Raw genomic sequence first — 18,609 nt, 5'->3', positions numbered from 1 at the left:
AGTACAGAGATACATCAGAGGCAATATCGAGCTTCTACAAAGTGAAAAAAGGTGTGTAGATTTTCTTAAATTTTTGCTTAAGCTTGGTTTGAAAATTTATTTTGAAGGAATTCAAAGGGCATAGTAGAGCATTATTATCGGTAACTGATGCCCCGAGGAAAGAAAATGCAAACACCTAGTAAGGAACCTGAAAGCTCTAGCATGACTCATGAAGAAGAGGAAGAAATGCTACATGATATATCAAAATTACAAGACCAAGTGCAACAAATGTCCCTTGCACAAAAAGGAACAGAATCTAAGATGGATGGTTTAAAGAAAGATGTAGAAGCTAAGATGGATGGTTTAAAGAAAGGTGTAGAAGCTAAGATGGATTGTTTAAAGAAAGGCGTAGAAGCTAAGATGATTGACGTGGAAGCTAAGATGGATGATTTGAAGACAGACATGGACGAATTGAAGATAAATATGAATAAGTTGCTACAAGAAATGGTCACTAAGGGTGAAAGGGTAGTAAAGGAAACTCATGATGAGAACAAAAGAAATGTTAATCATGATTCCATAGACGCTAATGTTGGATCGAAGAATCACCATATTCCAAAAATCGATATGAGGAAGTTTGATGGCAAGGATCCCGCCACATGGATATTACAGATGGAGCAATTCTTCGATCTCAATAATGTGCAAAACACACAAAAGGTACGTATGGCAACTGTATATTTGGAACCAAATCAGTTTGTATGGTATCAATGGCTTTGTTCTCGTAAACAATTTATCACTTGGGCAATTTTTACGGAAGAATTGATAGCACATTATGAGGATACAAAAAGCAACACTTTTTTTAGCCAATTGATAAGTCTCAAACAAAAGGGTTCAATAATGGAGCACATTGAGGAGTTCCAAAAATTGAACATAAGGGTAAAAGATATTCCAGAGGAGCATAGGATTGATGTGTTCATAGGGTCTTTAAAGGATAATATCCAACATGATGTTCGCCTTTGGGAACCTGATTCATTAGAGAAGGCATTCAGGTTAGCAAGAAAAATGGAAAGCAAAATTATGGCAACTAGGAAGCATACCACTCACAACTATAAAGACGGAAGTGTTGTTGCCCCTAGTCTTCCACAACCTACAAGGTTGACACCACAACAATTGGAAGAAAAAAGAGCAAAAGGGCTTTGTTACAATTGTGATAGCAAATACACAAAAGGTCATAAGTGTGCTGAGAAGAAATTATTCTACATAGATTGTGAAGAGGAAGAAGAAAAGGAGCAAGAAAGGTCAAAAGAAGAGGATATACTCCAGGAACAAAGCCTAGATGAAGAACAAATAAATCCGACCATATCTTGTAATGCATTGGCGGGAATTACCACTCCTCAAACCATCAAGATAGAAGGACAAATCAAGAAGAAAAAGGTAATAGTGTTGATTGATTCAGGAAGCACCCACAATTTTATTCATTGTAGGGTAGCAAAAGAATTGAATTGCTTCCTATATCCAGCACCAGAGTGTCAAGTGATGATTGCAAATGGAGGAACAATAAATTGCTCTGGAAAGTGCCATAATATCAAGCTATCCATGGGAGAATATGTATTGACTAGCCCAATGCTTTCCATTCCAATGGGAGGTGCTGATGTTGTACTAGGAGTCCAATGGCTACAATCCTTGGGTACAATAGCTTTTAATTTTCAAGAACTTTTCATCAAATTTTCTACGGAAGGAAAGGAAGTTGAATTAAGGGGTATTGCAGGGAAACCAGGAAAGATAATCAGCTCTAATGGCATGACAAAGCTTCTAAAAAAGGAGCAAAGAGGTGTAATTGCACAATTATGTTCGCTAGATGTTTCCACATTGGAATCATCTATTTCTCCAGATCTCCAAAAAGTCCTGGACAATCATTCCAAGGTATTTGAGACTCCCAAAGGTCTCCCACCTATGCGTGATCATGATCATGCTATTCATCTGATTCCAGGAAGTGTTCCTCCAAACATCAGGCCGTACAGATATCCCTATGTCCAAAAAAGTGAAATTGAACGTATGGTTGCAGAAATGCTAGAGGCTGGTATAATTCAACCGAGTCAAAGTTCTTTCTCAGCTCCAGTAGTATTGGTGCACAAGAAGGATGGATCATGGCGCATGTGTCCGGATTATAGGGAGCTCAACAAGCTCACTATTAAAGATAAGTTCCCCATTCCTGTCATTGATGAATTACTGGATGAATTGCATGGATCAATTTACTTCACCAAGTTGGATCTTCGTTCGGGATATCATCAAATCAGAATGAAGATTGAAGACATTCCGAAAACGGCATTTAGAACTCATGAGGGTCATTATGAATTTTTGGTCATGCCTTTTGGCCTTACCAATGCACCTTCAACATTTCAAGGTTTGATGAATTCAATTTTCAAACCATTCCTTAGAAAATTTGTGTTAGTATTTTTTGATGATATACTAATCTACAGCAAGTCTTGGAAGGATCATGTTGAACATGTTGACAGGGTGCTACAACTATTGGAGGAGAAACAATTATATGCAAAAAGATCCAAATGTTTCTTTGGAGTCCAGGAGGTGGAATATTTGGGTCATATTGTATCTCATGAAGGAGTTAAGGTAGACCCTAGCAAAATTAAAGCCATTAAGGAATGGAAAATCCCCACATCCATAAAGCATCTGCGAGGATTTCTTGGGTTGACAGGGTATTATCGCAAGTTTGTTAAGAATTATGGGAGAATAGCAGCACCTCTAACAACATTATTGAAGAAAGATTCATTTTCATGGACTCCGGAAGCAACAAAGGCCTTTGAACATCTTAAAGAGGCAATGTGCCAAGCACCGGTCTTAGCTACACCGGACTTCACAAAAACCTTTATTGTGGAATGTGATGCTTCAGGAAATGGAATTGGTGCTGTTCTAATGCAAGATGAAAGACCCATTGCTTTTGAAAGTCGTCCAATCAAGGGAAAGTTTTTAAGCAAAGCTATTTATGAGAAGGAAATGTTGGCAATACTCCATGCACTTAAGAAATGGCGACCCTACCTAATGGGAAGACACTTCAAGGTAAAAACGGATCATGATAGCCTTAAATACTTTTTAGAACAAAGATTATCCTCTGAAGAGCAACAAAAGTGGGTCACAAAGATGTTGGGTTATGACTTTGAAATCATCTACAAAAAAGGGAAGCAAAATGTGGTGGCAGATGCACTCTCAAGAAAGGATGAGGATGTGGAAGCATTGTTGTGTGCCATTTCTATTATCCAACCAGATTGGATAAACGAAGCAAGGGAGGAATGGAAGAATGACGAAGAAGTGTGGGCACTTATTCGAAAGCTACAACAAGATTCCAGTACTTCTGATACATTTAGCTGGAAAAATGATTCGTTATGGTACAAAGATCGCTTATACCTCTGTAAGAATTCCCAGCTAAAACAAAAGATTCTTATGGAATTGCACACTTCTCCCTTAGGAGGGCACTCAGGATTTTTAAAAACTTACCACAGGGTTAAGAAGGAATTTTTTTGGGATGGCCTTAAATCAGATATTCAAAAGTTTGTGGCGGAATGTTTGGTTTGCCAACAAAATAAAGTTGAAACAATTAAGACACCGGGTCTATTACAACCTTTATCCATTCCAAGCCAACGTTGGGAGGAGGTTTCAATGGATTTTATCACAGGTTTACCCAAGTCTGAGGGAAAGAGTGTCATCATGGTGGTAGTTGACAGACTTACCAAGTATGCACACTTTTGTGCATTATCACATCCATTTAAAGCCAGTACAGTTTCTACTGCATTTATGGAAACAATTCAAAAGCTACATGGAAACCCAAAGATTATTGTAAGTGACAGAGATCCCATTTTCACTGGAAATTTTTGGACAGAATTATTTTCTTGTCTTGGTACTCAGTTAGCTCATAGCTCATCTTATCATCCTCAATCTGATGGGCAAACTGAGATAGTAAACAAATGTTTGGAAGGATATCTTCGTTGCTTTGTATCTGATAAACAGACACAATGGGTCAAATGGTTGCCTCTGGCTGAATGGTGGTATAACACTTCCTTCCATACAGCAACAAAAATGACCCCATTTATGGCACTTTATGGGTATCAACCACCATCCATCACATCATATTTAAGAGAAAATTCTAAGGTTCAGGCAGTGGAACATCACATCGAACATCAACAACAAGTCCTCCAACTCTTAAAGGATAACCTCGTGTTGGCACAAAATAGAATGAAACAACAGGCAGATCAACATCGCAGTGAAAGAAGTTTTGATGTAGGTGATTGGGTATTCCTACGGCTACAACCATATAAGCAAATGTCCCTAAAGCAAGCTAAGAAGGATAATAAATTATCACCAAAGTATTATGGTCCGTACAAGGTGTTGCAAAAGATTGGTACTATGGCATACAAATTGGAGCTTCCTGCAGCTTCTCGATTGCACCCAGTTTTCCATGTTTCATGTTTAAAGAAGGTTATAGGCGACAAGCTCCCAATTCAAACAATATTGCCAGAACTTGACGAGGAAGGAAAAATTATATTGGAACCGGAAGCAGTCACAGAAACAAGAACTCGACAGCTACGAAATCGATCAATTTCAGAGTATCTTATCAAGTGGAAGAACTTATCCGCTGAAGATTCCACATGGGAGGATGAGAATTTTATGCAGAAGTATCCAGAACTACTCAAGCGTTGAGGACAACACTTTTTTGAAGGAGAGGGGCATGTTGGGTCCCTATAATACTAGTGATTACCCCATTACTATTGTAGTTATACCCCTTATTTATATTGTTGTGCCCCTATTACCCCCATATTGTTATTTCTGTGCCCCATAGAATCCCTCTATTGTTATTTTTGTGGCTTTATATTATTATTGTTAGGTCGGCTGGATTATATTGTGACTCCATAGACTCCTATATATAGAAAGGAGGTTTTGTCATTTGAATCATCCAAGAATTGTTCATTTATGTAATGTAAAGGAGGTTGCCCCCTCGAAGAGGCTGAATTCTAAGGCGTTGATCTATCTTTTCTATCTTTTCTTGAGCTGGTTTCATAACAGTCATGGATGAGTTGGGTCTTGACATTACCAAGCCTTATCATGACCTGTTTTCTTTTGACTCTAGAAAAGTGAAATGTCTGGGATTAATCAAGGACCTAGCCATCACTTTGTCTCAGCTGCCCATGAAAAGCATGATGATTAATATTGTGGTAGCAGATGTACCCCTCAAGTTTGGCATGTTACTTTCCAGAGGTTGGATCAAGAGATTAGGTGTATCATTACAAAATGATCTGTCTTGCGCTACTATCCCAGTTTTTGGAGGTGAGAGCAGGAGATTATACAAAGAAGCTCAGTTGGATTATATCATCAGAGATGAAAGGAATTCCACTAACCATCCCATCTATGCTGTTGACACTGATTTTGGAGCTTGTATTCTTCAGATTGAAGAATCTCAGGTGGCCTCCATGTGGCTTAAATACCAAGTTTGCCAGATCATAGAGGAAGAAGACCCACAGATTTGGGACATGTTCTTTGATGAAGCTTGCTCTAAGGAAGCTGCAGGGGCAGGTGTAGTCCTTGTGTCCCCCACACAAGAATACATTCATTTATCTTTCAAATTAACTTTTTAGATCACAAATAATATAGCAGAGTACGAAGCCTTGATATTGGGCTAAACTATACTAAAGAAATGGGCATAAAAGGCCTGAAAGTGTTTGGAGACGTAGACCTCATCATTCAGTAGGTCAATAAAACTTTCCAGGCAAAGCATCCAAGGCTGAAAGCATACAGAGATGAGGTATGGAATCTCAAGGACTCTTTTAATATTTTCAGCATTTTTTACATCCCCAGAATGATGAACCACCTTGTCGATTCCCTTGTCGTGTTTGTTAGCACGTTTATTCCTCCTTTGCATCCTAAATTGACGTATGAAGTTCAGGTGAAATATAGACTGTCTCTACCTGAAAATGTCAAATACTGGAAAGTTTTTGAAGATGATGATGAAATTAATAGGTTTTTACAAGTCATTGATGAATTTTCTGAAATGCACATTGACCAAGAAAATGAAACCATGGAAGAATGCAGCCAGTCCAAGCTAAAGGATGAGATTGGCCGAGGAAGCATTGTCCAACTGCCTAGTAACCATATACCCAAAGGATTGGTGCCTCTAGAGAAGTTTTTCGATCATAACGATGTACCTTATAAGCCTGCCAAAAAAGAAAATGAGTCTGTTGTTCGTAAACATAATATAGGGAGCCCAGCCCATCCGAAATACATAAATTTGTCCACTCATTTGTCTTCTACCCAGAATTCCGAGTATTGCACCCTCATGAAGCAATTCGCTGATATTTTTTCCTGGGAATACAGTGATCTTAAAACCTATGACACAAACATCATTCAGCATAATATTCCACTGGAAAAGAACACCATCCCTTTGAAGCAGAAATTAAGACCTATCAGCCCTATCTTATTGCCTTTGATTCAGAAAGAAATCAAGAAGTTGTTGGATGCCAAAATCATAGTTCCCCTAAGGTATTCAAAGTGGATAGCTAACCTTGTGGTAGTAAGAAAGAAAAATGGAGAAATCAGGCTTCGTGTTGACTTCAAAAATCTGAACAAATGCTCTAAAAAAGATAACTACCCCCTGCCTAAGATGGAACACTTGCTGCAAAAAGTTTCAGGGGCTAGAGTCATGTCTTTCTTAAATGGATTTTCAGGTTAAAATCAGATTGCTATACATCTAGAAGATCAGGAAAAGATCACCTTCACTACTCCTTGGGGCACTTTCATGTACTCTAAGATGCTTTTTGGACTGATGAATGCTGGGGCTACTTTTCAGAGGGCCATGGGCATAGCCTTTGTGGGAGAGAAGGACAATTTTGTCCTTATTTACCTTGATGACATAAGAGTCTTCTCCGGCAGTCACAAGGACCATTTGCATCATTTGAAGAAGGTCTTTCTAAAGTGTAGACAGTTTGGAATTTCGGTGAACCCAAAGAAGTCACAGTTTTCTTTAGAAGAAGGAAAACTTCTGGGACATATTGTTTCTGCTAAAGGTGTGAATATTGATCCAACAAGAGTTCAAGAAATTCAGACATTGTCCATCCCAAGGTCAAAAAGGGACATTCAATCCTTCCACTTCCATGCTGAAGAAAGGATCAGAAATAAAATGGACAGATGCTACAAGAAGCTCTTTTGAAGCCATCAAACAAGCTATCATAGAAGCTCCCACTCTAATCAGCCCAGATTACACTAAGGAGTTTTTTATCTTCTCTTTTGCCTCTTATGATACACTTGCAGCAGTTCTGTTGCAGAAAAATGATGAAGGCATAGAGCACCCCATGGCCTTTTTCAGAAAAACTCTGAGGGATGCTGAACTAAGGTATGACCTTATTGAAAAACAAGCTTATGCTCTCATAAAATCTTTAAAGGCATTCATAATTTATATTCTACATTCCAAAGTGGTTGCATATGTACCTTCAACCTCAGTAAAAGATGTCTTAACTCAGCCAAATATTGATGGAAAGAGAGCTAAATGGATTGCAAAATTCATAGAGTTTAACATAGAGGTGAAGCCCACAAAGCTTATCAAAGGCCGGGGCTTGGCTAAACTTATGGCTGAGGAAAATTTCAGTTTGTTAGACATCAATTGCATGGGTCCAAATTTAGATGATGAGCAGACAGAGGAAGCAGCAGAAGAGCAAAAGCAGAATCAATCTTTGGCTAAAAATCTAGCCACCTATGAATGGTATTCCAGCATAGTTCATTTTTTGTAGAAGCTAGAAGTCCCTCCAAGGCTTAGCTCAAGTCAAGCCCGGGCCATTAAACTCAGATCAGCCAAATTCTGCATTAATAAAAATCTGCTTTATTGGAAAGACCCATCAGGAATCCTCTTGAGATGTCTAGATAAAGGAAAATCTGTGGAAGTCATGCACCAATTCCATTCTAGCATCTGTGGAGGGCATCATTATTGGAAAACCACAGCCCACAAAATCCTGAGGGTTGGGTATTATTGGCCTACTCTGTTCTCTGATGTGTTTTCTTTTGTGAAATCTTGTGACAAATGTCAGAGGTTTGCAGGAAGACAGTAGCTAAAATCTCTGCCCTTGAAGCCAGTACATGTCAATGGTCCCTTCCAGCAGTGGGGCTTGGACTTTATAGGTGAGATCAACCCACATTCCAGTGGCCAACACAAATGGATCTTGGTAGCCACTGATTATTTCACCAAGTGGATTGAGGCTATACCCACTAAGAATGCCAATCATCAAGTTGTCATAAAGTTCTTGAATGAGAATATTTTCACTAGATTTGGTTGCCCAACCAAACTAGTCACTGATAATGTAGTAGCTTTCAAGGCAAAAGAATTGGTGAACATGATTGAATCCATGGGCATTCAATTGGTGCATTCTACCTCATATTATCCTCAAGGCAATGGCCTGGAAAAATCATCTAACAAGAGTCTGGTAAGGGTAATCAAAAAACTGTTAGAGGACAACAAAAAGAGTTGGGATTCCAAGTTGAAGTTTGCACTGTGGGCTGACAGAGTTACCATCAAAAAGTCCATAGGAAATTCTCCATTTAAGCTAGTTTATCACACTGACGTTGTTTTCCCCATCCAGTTGATTCTCCCTGTGGCCAAATTCTTGTAAGAAGAACAAGATGAAGAGAATGACATGGTAAGGAGAATGAATAACCTGGTTGAACTACAGTAGATCAGAGAGTAGCTGGTTGAGAAGTCAAAAGCTCATCAGAAGAAAATCAAAGAAACCTTTCGCAGGAAGGTAAAAGTGGACAATTTCCAAGTTGGTGACTAGGTTCTCAAATGGGATGCATTTAAGGAAAAGAAAGGTAATCATGGTAAGTTTGACTCCTTATGGACAGGGCGATTTTTCATCTCTCAAATTCAGTAGAACAATACCTTTATTCTGCATAGTCTGGGAGGAAGAGATTTTTTTGGTAGCCCAGTCAATGGGTGGTTCTTGAAACTTTATTTCATTTAAGGCTTTAAAGCCTTGGTATTGTAAATATGTTTTTTCCGGTTTTTTATTTTCATTGCAAAATAGACTCCATGCCCAATGAAACACTAGGAGGAATATTTGATTTTGTTTTTACAGGAAATGCATTGTTCTGCAGTTCTTGAAACCTCACAGGGAGTCTTTCATCCCTAAAAGTAGCCAGTGTTAGCCTTGTTGGAAAATGGCCCAAAAATGAATCCAAATATGCTCTTTAAATTCTTCGAAAGCCAGTAAAATCACGCCAGGGATAAAAAGCAACGCAGGAGAAGAACCCTTAGCATGGTGGAAATGCACTATCGGAAGGCAAAAACACATAAAAACAGTGAAAAACCATGTATCACAGGCATAAACATTGAAACGCATAACAGCCGTCAGATCTAGCTGATCAACGACCCAGATCTAATCGACAAATCGCAAATCAGCCAACATAGAGGAGGACTTAAGGTTGGGCGGAAGACACCCCCGATCAACGATCTCCGATAGTCACAATTGGCAATCGCAATTAGCAGAAGAAGCGGGTGGATTAAGGGCAGACCGAGTGGAACTTGCGATGGTGATCAGCGATGCAATGTGGACCGTCGATCAAGTGCGCAGATTGATGACCCATATCGCATCGCAGGACCGCTATCATGGATTACAAGGAGTGCTAACCATGTGCCCGAGGCATGAGCAATATGCGATTGCGATCAATCGCATCGCTGGATCGCAATCGGCGAAACATTATGGAGCGAGGTCGTTATACAAGCATATGTGCGATGTGATTAACCGGACCCGATGGTTATATACATGATATTGCATAAAATTTGAAGTCCACAGAAAGGCCATTTTTAATGCATTTTAGCAGTTTTTCGTTATTTAACGAAATACAAAGGGAACCTTGGAGCAAACCAATACAATAAGACCTGGACCCAAAAGGGTTTGGGAATGAAAATATATAACTTTTTAGGTCCGCCAAAGAAAATTTCTCATGATTTTCAGTGTTTTTTAACATATCCAAAATACAAAGGGAAGCAAGGGAACAGGCCACTACCGACTTGCGATAGTGACCTAGAGGGCAGACCCAATAGAGGAATAGGCCATGTTTAAGGACTTTTTAAGTCCGAAATGAACAGAGATGGGTGGGACTTCTCATTTTTACAATGTTTTATGTTTAAAACAGAAAACAGTCATGGTTATCATTTGAAAGGGGCCATTGTAGGGATTTCAGAAGCTCGATAGCCATTCCATTGCAAGTACAAGTGGCTGACACATCCTTAGAAGCATCTAGCCATGATTGCTAACGCCGGAAGAAGAATTTGGCTGGGAGACAACGGCTGGCAGACAGAGGCTAGAAGAGGAAAAATCCCAGCACGATGCAGCCGAATCAACCCAAAGAGATCATGGAGCATCGCTGACATGAGCGAGCTCCCTGACAATGCAACAAATTGCCAACAATTGGTTACCCTACTATTAGGAAAGAAACCTCTGAGCTCATGCGTGCCTGGTCATGGCATCAAGTTGTTGAAAAGACAAAGAGGATAGATTAAGACACTCTGAGCCTTTGAGAGCTCAGGAGCATTGTAAAGGGCCTATAAATGGCTGAAAGTTAAATGTATGAAGGGTTCAACTTCTGGAGACTGTGGATGCTTTGCTACTCAAGCTTCTCATCTTCATTCTAGCAATATAAACTTCTTTTGTTCTTGTTCAATGTCCATTTTCTCTTCTATTCTAAACTTGCACTTGAACAAGATATTCATGTTTCTTCTGTGTCTAATGCCAGATAATTGTCATCTTATCTCTGCGTTGATAAATTAGATTTGCAAGCTTTTTTTACTTCCTGTAGCTGGCCATTCATATGTGTTTATATATGCATCTATTGGTACAGTTGGTATTCTCCATCTATCCATTGAATCTACAAACTGTTGAGCATTAGTGGTCTAAAGCCTTGTAAAGCTGAGGGTGTTCATGCATGTCTTGAGTAAAAATAGAGTTGAAACGGTTATCTGGCTTGATCCAAACCTTCATCCATTCCAATAGCTCTGAGAACAATATTGAAGATTATATGTTACCAGGCATCTACGCACTGCAACCTAGGAGAGCTTCCTGGAGTGATAAAATGGGGATACCCACTGGATGTCTGAGATTGGGTAAATAAATCATGCATCCAATAACTTCTGGAGCTCCTCTTTGACAATGTTCTTCAAGGCAGGGTTCATCCTTCTTTGAGGTTGTCTCATGGGTTGACAATCTTCTTTAATATAAATATGATGAGTACACAAATCGGCAGGGATACCTTTCATATCGGTATAATCCCAAGTGAAAGCTTCTTTCTGTTCTCGAAGGATCTTTAGGAGTTGTTCAGTCTGGGCTAGTGAAAGATTCAGGTTGATATTTAGTGTCTTCCCTGGCTCGATCTCCACCGGTATGCTATCAGAGAATGTTGTTACAGGAATATCTTCATTTCTAGTTTCTGATCTGATAGTTTCCTGTGTTTCGCAGCTCATGATAGATTCCAAAAATTGTCGAGTTGGATCTAGAACAACATGAGGGCTGCTAATAAAAGTGCTGATAGTATCATCCTCTGTCTCATTCTTAAAGCAGAGGGCTTGCCCCATGGTAAGCACTGGCTGGAGTTCCTGATATTTAGTTTCGATCCCATCCAAAGACAAAGAGTTATGTTTTGGCTTTTTCTATGAACTTGGTTCTGCAGGGGATAGAGAATAAGATTTTTCATATTTTCCCCATTAGAAATTATCATGTTTCCTGACTGACACCCAATATAGGCATCAGTGGTTGCAAGCCAAGGCCATCCTAAAATAAGGGGATGACCACCAGCTGGGGATTGCGTATGTAGGACTAGGAGATCAATGGGATAGCACCAAGAATCCACCGAGATTGTTATGTCCTCCAGTTTCCCTATTGGTCTAATTGTAGATCTGTCAGCTAGCTCTAAGACTATAGGGGTAGGCTTAAGATCACGCAATCCCAGTGTAAGCATGGTTTCAGAAGTAATTACATTAATTGCAATGCCCAAATCTACCAGTACATTTGGAATATCTACCCCATTAATCTGGACTGTTAGAATTGGGTTCCCAGGATCCCCATATTTTATAGGCATAACTTTTCCCAGCATAATGTCAGATAATCTCCCCATAACATGAATTGTAAGTGGATCTTTTGTTTTCTTCCTAGGTCTCTTGGAACAATATTCTCTGATAGTTTTAGCATAAATAGGTACATCTTTCATGGCCTGAAGTAGGGGGATTTTTACAAACAGATTTTGCAATTCTCCTAAAAGATCAAATTCTGGTTGAGGGACCTACTTACTCAGGGCTAATCGTTCTGGATAAGGAGGATTAGTTTGACAGGCCTGAGTAACAGTCAAATGAGAAGGAGAATGTTCCACAAATGGTTGGGTTGTCTCATCCCTGACTGCTTGAGATTCTGGATTTTCATTGTCAAGATGTTCAACAATAACAGGCGATGTAGGAGCATTTACTACCTGACCAGATCGCAAATTTATCTCATTAAACCCTGCGGTAGAAATTTTATACGAAGGAAGGTTGAGGGTGTCTGCTTGTTGAGTGCCCTTATTGTTTGGATTTGGGTTTGGTTGAATGGGAAGTTGAGGTCAAAGAGGAGGATTATTGGAGGAAATGTTAGAGGGAAGTTGTAACTGCTACTACTATGTAGGTTGAGGAAATTGAGCAGCAGGGGGAATAGGGCTACGCCAGCTTTGAGACCATGAAGAACTTGAGTTAGGTTGAGGACACCATGGTTGCCAAGGTGGGTACTGATAGTATTGAGGCCAAAAAGGAACTGACTAAGGATTCATATTATAATATTGAAAAGGATCTTGAGACATACCTAGATTTAAGCCTGATGATCATGGCTGCCATGGTTTCTTAGACCCCATAAAGCATAGCTGATCTGGTTCTTCATTCGTCCCTTGAAATACTGCCTTTAGTGCTGGAAGAGATGGACATGCACCGGTGGAGTGACTCTGTTCACAAATAGCACATGTCTCTATAGTGTCTAGTGGACACTCCTTTAGTGGATGTTTCTTTCTACACCGAGGGCATAAAATAGCCATGGTTCTTTCCAACTCCATTTGCTTCTGTTTTGCCTACAATGTATCCATTTGGGAAGATAATGTGCTTAGGATATCAATTTTCAAATTATCCAACAGGTTCCCAATTTTTTCTTTTGTGATTCCCCTGCTTGATGCTTTGAAGGTCCAGACTCCCTGTTTATTCCTTGCAGCTCCCCTTGAACATTGAATACAGAGCTCACAGATGGTGTCAAAATATTCTTTAGATATATCCCCTTTACCTACTATGTTTAATAGCTCCAAAGATTCTTCCCTCAGGGCCCAAAGAAAAATAATTTTTAGGATATCCTTATCCAGGTCACTGTGGCCAGACCTCTGGAGAGTGTACTTAAAACACTCCACACAGTCCTCCATATTTTTGTCCTCCTTCTGCATGAATTTAAAAATTTCTTCCTTAATGTCCCGGGATTTACAGTAATCCTGATATTTTTCCAGGAAGGCCTTCTTCATGTCATCCCAGGTAGAGATGGATTTTCCTCCTAGACCCATAAACCATCGCAACGTTGTCCCTTTTAATGTAGCAGGAAAAATTTTCAACTTTTGAGCATCATTGACATAGTCATATCCTCTGCAAACGATATCAAACTCGAATAGGAAAGTGTTTGGATATTCCATGGAAATCCCATGGAAGTTTGGCAGTGCGGTCAGTGGAATAGGCTTCATTGGTGCATCACCCATGATATCCCCAATTGGGAATTCAATTGAAGATGTTGTGGGTGCCATAAATACCTTCCAATACTCACTTGGAACTTCAACAGGTTCTTGTTGTGTAACAACTGATGGTTGTGGAAGTTTAACAACACTCCCCTGATCGCGAGGTGAAGAGAATCCTCTAAAGTCTCCTTCTTCAATCCTTGGGTGGATCTCTTCTTCTGACCCTCTGCTGGCCACTTCCTCCATGTCTGATACTAGAGGAGGTGTTTCTGATTCCTCTGATGCCCTACTTCCTGCTTCTCCTCTAGCTGTTGAAAGGGATACTTCCACCCCTGGAGGCTGTATAGGTTGTTCCACAGAATTCCCCTCGGATTTTGTGTGAACTTTCACCCTAGCAGCAGCTCGTGAAGAGGCTTCTGATGTAGCTTTTGCAATAATCTCCTGGATATAGGTATTCCTACCCAAATCCTTCCTTCCTTGCCTTTGGGGTCCTCCTCTGCCCCTTTTATTTGAACCCTTGTTCATACATTTATTAGAAAGAAAGCGTTAAAACTTTCACGACTCAAGACCTAGAACAAGGTGAGAAAACTCTTTCCCTCCCTAGATGTTACATGTCTACTTGGGCACATAACTCCCCACATTCATATCAGTACTATTAGGGCTCATCAAACCCTAATTCAGTTGTTACATGCCCTAGACAAGTCATCACATTGAATGCTTCCTTGTATGAAAGTTTCCTGGCATGAAACCTTGCTGAAATTCCTCCTTGGGACACCAGTGCAGCCCTGGTCAAGGGTAACTATGTTGTAGAGCAGGAAGGCCCATTCTGGTCTACACTATAGTGCACTTAGGCTCTCTTTGACGTGCGTTGGGTGAGATTGAGCGAAATTTTCATAAGGTTCTGGGAATATTCCTTCATTCTAGATGATTCTAGAAGGATCCCATCTCTTATCTCCTCCTCTGAGCTCGAAATTGGATAGGCTAAGGATCCATTAACCTCCTATATTCTCATCCCTTTCTCCATGGAAACTAACTCCAAGTTTGGAAGGCCATTCAATACCCTCATTTATGACAAAACCACCTCCTTTTCCATGGAAAATTTTAGGGGCGAATGTTCGCCCTTTGGCAGAATTAAGGGGTTTTAAATTTTTAGTGGGCGAATATTTTGTATCATAGTACATTTTTACAAATCACCTCAAATATCCCACCTTATTTTAAGTGAGAGGATAAAAAAGGTAAATTTAGCCCTTGAAAATAGGAGTTACAACCTTCCATTCGCCCTAATTTTCAAGAATAGGTTTTATTTAAGTGAATCCTATGGGCCAAATACCATATTTATAAAAGAGGTATGGTAAATTAATAAAAATATAAATAAATGAGAGGTGTGGTAAATAAATAAAACATTTTTTATATTTACTCCATAAGCCACCTTATATACATGCAAGGGTGTAAACAAATAAAAATATAAGTAAAGTGGAGGTATGGTAAATAAATAAAATGTCTTTTATACTTACTCAAAAGGTATGGTAAATAAAAAAAAATATAAATAAACTAGACGTATGGTAAATAAATAAAACCTCTTTCTATATTTAGTCCATAACTCTCGTTCTATTTATGAAGACTCAAAAAAGAGATTTTATTTAAGTGAATCCTATGGGCCAAATACCATATTTGTAAAAGAGGTATGGTAAATTAATAAAAATATAAATAAACGAGAGGTATGGTAAACAAACAAAACATTTTTTAATATTTACTCCATAAGTCACCTTATATTTACGAACACTCAAAAAATGCGTTATATTTAGGTGAAACCTATGGGCAAAATACTATGGGACAAATACCATGGGCTAGATTATTATTAATACCATGCAAAAAAACATTATTATCCCTAATATTAGTATTAATAAAAATAAAAATGGAACATGGTATTGACCCATGGTATTCACCTGGAATGTAGCCTATTTAAATGGGGGAATTAAACCAGCATAGATCCAACTTTACTCAGGATCTACTAACCCCCTAGAGGTATCAAATATCGTGATATGCAAACTAGCATAGAGTGAAAAAATATTTGATCCCTCTTGGGGCTTGGTGGATCAAGAGTAAAAATGGATGTTGTAATTTGATGTATGTTAAACATTTTAGCTTGGTTAAAATAAAAAATAAAATAAAAATCAACTATTAATTTTATTAATTTTTATAAATTACTAATAGTAATTTTTAAGCTCCAGGTTTATGATAACCCATGGTATTGACCCATGGTAATAGCATGGTATTCATGTGAGCATAGACTATTTAAAGGGGAAATTCTATCATCTTAGATCCATCTTAATTCTGGGTCTACCAAGTGCTCAAAGGGATAAATAGATTTCATCCCCCTAAGAGTGGTAGATGTGGAGTTAAGATGGATATAGGTTGGTTTTTATGATAATGAAGATATTAAATAGACTTTGGAAGTTATATTGTAAAAACATCTTAGGGTGAATGGTTAAAGCATAGACATTGGACAAGTATATTTGTATACTTCTGTTTTAAACTGAAACAAATCCAAGGCTAAAAGGAATGGATTGATTGCACTAGTCATCCTTCTATAACTTTCCAACATAGGCTGGAGTAAACAGATTGTAATTTGGATAATTTTTCTAACTGCAAACAAGAACATACTTGTGTATTGGCATGGTGGTTACGAGGTCCCCAGAAGTGATGAATTTGAATTTTTCTTGGTTTTATATATAGTATTAGGTTTTTTTCTCATGCTTTCTGTGAATGACACGGGTGAATTTTATCCTACACCCACTAGGTTATCGATATGTAATTTAGGTAATTTTGATTTCAAAAGATATTTTAAAGAAATGCAATGATTTCATTTGTGTATTCAATAAACACAATATTCTAATGGAATTCTGCATTTGTGGTTTAACTATACAGATTCCATGGAGAAGTATTAATGGTGTGACATCAATTGTCCTCAAGCAGAGGCTTTAGTTTTATTATTTTCTGGAAGAAAATATTTTCTTCCAACATTTTTGAGTTGCATGAAAAATTTTAAAGTCCTAATAGTATTCAATTATGGGTTCAAGATAGACATAGTATTCAATTATGGGTTAAAGAGATCCACATTGAATGATCTATCGGCCTTATCTTCACTTAGTTTAATACTATTCACATGGAGAGGCTGCATGTGCCCCCACTTCAAGAGCATAGTAAAGTCATGTAGAACTTACAGAAGCTATCTTTAAGCTTTTAGTGAAGATTGGAAAAATGTCTAGGTTCAATAACACCCAGTCGAGCATTAAGCTTCCAATAATGCTAGATTTTAACCTGGAGCACTTTTGTGCTTTGGAGGAGATGCCCCCTCGTATTTGTGACACATCTTCAGTTGTGAATTGGACTATTACTAACTGTCATTTCCTTCGAAAGTTGCCTGATGATTTGGGGAACCTCAACTCTTTAAGAATGTTAAGGAAGGAAAGAAAGTACATTATGCTAAGTTCTCTTATGCTTTTCAAGTTTTTCTTGGATATCTACAACGTTTTAGGTAGGAAAGTACATTTTGTTAATGAAATTTGTCTGGATAGAAAGGCCCAGTTTTAAATTCTAATGCTTTGAAAACACATTGAATAATTGAAATGTTTCTAAAAGGAAAGCATATTTTTCAATTTAAGTATCATGATCCCACATTCCAACTTATTTTTCAGTAACCCATTAGGCTTTGTAGCTTTGAATAAATCCATGGCTTTTGATAAGATCCTCTTCCAAATTAGAACGCAGTTTCCTTTTGGCAATAACCACATACAATGTCTTGATTTTGTTATTGAGAAAATAGAGGTTGTGAAACAAGACTGTGCCATACAAGGACTTGATTCATTGATTATGTATCAATTATGGCTCTTGATGTAACAATGTCTTGATTTTGTTGCTTGAAAATAGAGGTTATGCTTTACTAGTTCACAGAATTTCTTACAATCTTTCGATAAGTATTGATTTGTAATCTTAGTCACTGAGGGATGACAGTAATGACAAAGGTAATATTCCATGGTTTGATGTTCCCCTCTTACTAAATATTTAAATATATCACCACAATTTAACTGTTAGTTAAAGGAATCGTATTTGATTTGTAAACAATTCATTGCTTGATTTATAGATTTTGATTTTTTCCCTTTTTTATTTTTTTCTCAGATTTGGTATGAGATATCTTCCAAGATTTGGGTTCCCTAGTTTCCCCACCATAGCTACGAGGTTCAGATGCTATCATTAAATATTCTCGGAATGTTACAACTTTTCCAGTAAGTGTGCTTTGAAACATTGGTGTTGCTTTTCCATGGTGTTAATGCAAATAAGCATTGTAACTAGTGCCATTATTTAGATTAAGTGCCGAAATCTAGGTGCTCCTGTAATGATGGAGTGATTGTTTTCTGTCTACTAAGGCCATATGAATTTTTATCTCTTATGTTGTCCTGAGATATTCAAATTCAGAATAAGAATTGAGGTCTCGTTTCCACTGTAGATTGCAGTCAGTTTCTTGAACATAATATATAGTAGATTATCTTTTACTAATCAACTATGGATGTGATCCCTCGCAGGAAAGGAAATTCAAAGTGACTTTGATTTCACATTGATTTGTCAAAACATCCACATAGGAAAGGAGATTCAAAGTGACACTGATTTCACACTAATTTGTCAAAATGGACGCAAGAGAAAAGGAAACTTTGTATTCAACAATGCTCTTAATTTCATATGTACATGCACAAGCATATTAGTAGAAAATATTGAAGGGTTGCCTAAGTAATATTTTCTATTCCAATACATCCTTTACAGCTTGTAAATAAATAACTCAGAACAATTCATTACACTACTTGTTAT

The sequence above is a fragment of the Pinus tabuliformis genome, chromosome 2_1 (genome assembly GCF_031772625.1).
Source record: "Pinus tabuliformis cultivar Carrire ecotype Pingquan chromosome 2_1, CPIR1, whole genome shotgun sequence".
Taxonomy (NCBI): Eukaryota; Viridiplantae; Streptophyta; class Pinopsida; order Pinales; family Pinaceae; genus Pinus; species Pinus tabuliformis.
This window is presented reverse-complemented; position numbering follows the sequence as displayed.